This window comes from Hesperophylax consimilis, chromosome 6 (assembly GCF_061612785.1).
Source record: "Hesperophylax consimilis isolate HC1 chromosome 6, BYU_Hcon_1.0, whole genome shotgun sequence".
In the NCBI taxonomy this organism is placed as follows: domain Eukaryota; kingdom Metazoa; phylum Arthropoda; class Insecta; order Trichoptera; family Limnephilidae; genus Hesperophylax; species Hesperophylax consimilis.
This window is the reverse complement of record NC_142841.1, coordinates 38,272,253-38,276,474: the sequence shown is the minus strand read 5'-3', so window position 1 is coordinate 38,276,474 and position 4,222 is coordinate 38,272,253. Positions and strand designations below refer to the sequence as shown.

The following is a 4,222-nucleotide window of genomic DNA, read 5'->3' as shown; positions in this document are numbered from 1 at the left end:
GTCGCTGGGTAAACTAGGGATATATTTGTTCATATATCACCCCTTTCTGTATAAATCCACTGGCTTCAATGGTAAATTTCGAATAAATAAAGTTGTAAAATTAAAACATATTAGTATTACGTACGTCTTTGATTTAACATACTAATTTATAATTTTCATGAGGAGGCAAGTCAAATTTATCAAAGAAAAGTTTGCTTTAGCAAAAAAATTAGTTAAAATTTTATTTTAGTTCGTTAGTTTTTTTTTGGTAGGAAACTACACAAATATATTTAAAAAAACGTTGTTAAGTGGTCGTTAAATGATTTATTTGATATTTTATTTTGGCAGGGAAATAATCATAATTATTTATTTACAAGCTGTACGTCTGTCTGTGCAGATAGAAAAACAATAACGGGTGTTGCTTTTACGTTTAACAGATATGGTGCTGGTTTTTGTTAAAGCATGTTATTACTTCTCAGAGGAGACATCTACATAAAATATGTTTATAAAAAACACACACGTATTCGAATGCAACGTTGTGTCAAAATCTTAAAGCAATAGGTGAAGAACTTTCGGAGATTTAAAACTTTTAACAATCGAACGTTAACATTTGTATTTATATAGATTACTATAAAAAACCATTGTACAACTTTCGATATATATTTCATACTTTTTCATGTGCACCTTTTATCGATGTATTAATTTATCTATATCTTAAACACCAAATCTGGAGTAATAGAGGTTTGCTAAATACAAACATTCTTTACAACCAACTGTTCATATTTATTTTTTTATAAATATCAACATAGTTTCTACACATTGTTATGTTACTTAGTTAAGTACTTATTTTGAACACTTGTTACTATATACAATTATTGAACTCCTTTGTACAACAGAACTCTCTATGATAACTTGTATTGTACCTGCTTATATCGTTCATACTCAGTTTATTATTGTATTTATTTATTTATTTATTTATTAATCTTAAGTTAGCTCACATCTTCGTGTGTGCTAATAGTTTTATAAACATATAAACATGTACATTGTTTGGCAAACATAATCTTTCTTTAAATATTTCAATAAAGTCACAAAAAAGAAACATTAATAATTGAGATAGACATATTTTCTTAATTCATTTTTGAACTTATTAATATTTTCTATCACAGCAATTTCCTTCGGGATTTTGTTATAGATATTATAGTAATAGTATATATAATGTACCAGGCCGTTCAACTCTATAACAAAATCCCGAAGGAAATTGCTGTGATAGAAAATATTAATAAGTTCAAAAATGAATTAAGAAAATATGTCTATCTCAATTATTAATGTTTCTTTTTTGTGACTGTATTGAAATATTTAAAGAAAGATTATGTTAGTATTGCCCGATTATGTTAGTATATACTATACTATACACTTATTATTGTACTCCTGAACAACTTACCTCTAACGATGTGTGCATGTAAAAGTTTTAAAGGTGTGAATAAAAAATAGTACATTATAGCCACGAAGTTAATTTAAATACGAATTATGAAAAATATCCGATTGAAACAATTCAGTTTGCAATATTAACTTTTATGTAAACAGACAGATTCATAAAATCGCAGAATGTTGCTACAGCAAAAATAATTTAATTTGCTTAATATTCCAATTTTGCTAATTGTATTTTAATACTGGCGTACTCTGGCGTAATGAATTACCCGAATAATTTCAGGATTCCCCCGAGTAAGCTTCGGCCTTCTCTCCTCCTGGGAGATTCCCCTTATCTCGGGGGGAAAATATACCATGGGGGAAGGGTAAATATACCCACATACATAACCTGCAAAATCCCCATAGCCTCCCAAACTTCTGACGGCCGACGTTGCCACTAATTTTACAAGATGAGACACGAGCGAAAAGGGTGAAATCAAGATCTAATATTAATTAGAAATCTGTTTTCAAGATATAAATCTAAAGTGTAAACCCTTAGAATTAAACCTCTTTTAAATTTTACACAACTGATAAACAACCATTTACCCAACATTACTTGTGGCTTATCAGTTGTGTAAAAGTCAAAACACCATTATTAGTGAGGCCCTAATAAATTAAACTTAACACTTAATTATGCTCATTGTAGATCTTGACCACATACTAAACAATGAACCGAAATGATACAAAGTAAGTTAATCGGCTAGGCAAAATGGGATAAGTGATTTTTAAAAAATAATTACAAATCTTTCTCGTCTATCGTCTATCAGCCATCATCAGAATGAGTACTATCATTATCGCCGTCGTGAAAGACCACAAAAAATCCTCAAAATAAGTTTAGTCGTGTTTGTGGCCAGATCAAAATAGCCAGGTTACTTACCCAACTTCTCCGTCCTTTACTTCTTGCTCTAAACACTCTGTTCTGTTTCACAACACATTCTAATAAGGGATGCCGTAGTATATCTGTCTACGGACAGATATGACTCTAACAGTCACGCAGGTGTCGGATGCGATGAGGTACATGTTTTTCCTCTATTTATCTACATCCTTTATTCAATATTTCTTCCCCTGTGGGCTTAGCACGATCAAATTGACAACTGAGCAATATCGGATCAATAGGCTCAACTTCTGACGATTTTATATACATATCCCTAGCACTGTTGCGTTGTCGATAACCAAACCGATATTGATAAATAATGAAATAAGAAAAAATTATACGATGGAATCACTAGGAGATCTGCCTTTCTAAGGACTGACAACGTCTACATAAAAATTAAAATACTAATTAATTGACAATGTTGAATTAAAATACATTTGCAGTCCGCATGTTCTTTTTGACATTAAAAAGGGAGTTAATTAGTTTAAGCCGTAACTATAGATATTTGAACAACTTTGCTGGAACTTTATAAAATGATCGCGAATACAATTTCTATCAGTTTAAATACCTTTTCTAGTTCGTCTTAGTTCTTTAATAAGCTAGTTATTTTACATAACGAACGACATTATTCAAAAAGATGATCGAAGTTTATTTATGCCGAAAAGCGGCGGCTTTTATCTACCGACTGTCGAAATAATATGCTGAACGTGCTCGCAAATATCGCTAACTGACCATAGAATGCGGATTGCATTGAATGCATTATGCGGATAACGTGCTAAGGATGACAAACTTAGACTTGTCGTTGCTCATTGACTGCTTTTAATGGTTATATTTTTTTGGAATAATTCAAGCCATCGCGCTTTATTTAGAAAATAAGCAGAGGGAGTAGATTTTACCTCGTAAATAATTATAGTTTAATATATTATGTAATTTCTGTACATCATGGCAAGGCCACAGAGATTATGCAGGTTCGTTCTCGAAAACCATTACGCAGTAATTAAGGTTTATTAATAATGTGGGGTGTGTTTAAGGTAAACAAGTAATCTAAAATGATGTTCATGAAAATGTGGCCGGAGAGTGAAAAATTATTAGAGGCTCCGGGTATCGAAATTTACATACAGGAATTGGAAATTTAAATTTGAATAAACACCGTGTATTAAAAACAGCAAACAAAAACGATCAGTAAAATAATATTACCCAGATATTGCATGCATAGTACAACGTTATCATTTTTTTCTTTACTCATTAAATACCGTAGTTTCGTAAAAACTAATCACAAACTGCTCGTTCACAGTTGGCGTTTATTTATATTAAGATTTGACTTTTGAAAAATATGTTCATGTAGATCAAAAAACACCGTTTCAGAAAATACATATATAATTCCATATTTTTACTCTTGGAATGAATAAATTGTTAATTAATATTTTTTTTGGTAAACTAATTTTTAAGACAAGATTTTTTATGCATAGCACAAAGGGTAACAATTATTTCGCTATAGCTCATAGCTCAGTGGCCAATTAAGGGTAACAATTAAGCCGCCATAGCTCAATGGTCAGAGCTGTCGACCGTAAATCGAAAGGACACGGGTTCAAGTCCCGTTGGCGTCATGTATCTTTTATCAGAAGATTTTTCAATGTGGATGAGTGTTTCAGGCTAATAATTATTGCTTGTAAAATAGTATAAATTGTTATTGAACAGTGATTTCAAAGCTATACTCTACTACTCCCATGATTGGTCGAACGAAATCTGACGTTCAGTGATACTCCGTGTTAAGTTTGTACCGACGATATAATAACTAAAGATGCAGAAATATACATGAATTCCTTAAAGAAGAATAAAAAAAATCTCCATACAAACCAGTACTACCCCCGGTAGACGTGCAGGGTACATATGACGTCACGC

At 31.4% G+C, this 4,222-nt stretch overlaps 1 non-coding gene across 1 annotated transcript; it reads left to right on the top strand.

Annotated features, from left to right (window-relative positions):
• The first annotated feature begins 3,854 nt into the window (after positions 1 to 3,854).
• On the top strand, positions 3,855 to 3,927 carry TRNAY-GUA (transfer RNA tyrosine (anticodon GUA)). Its single transcript has one exon. It is a non-coding gene; the product is annotated as a tRNA-Tyr (tRNA).
• Positions 3,928 to 4,222: the final 295 nt, after the last annotated feature.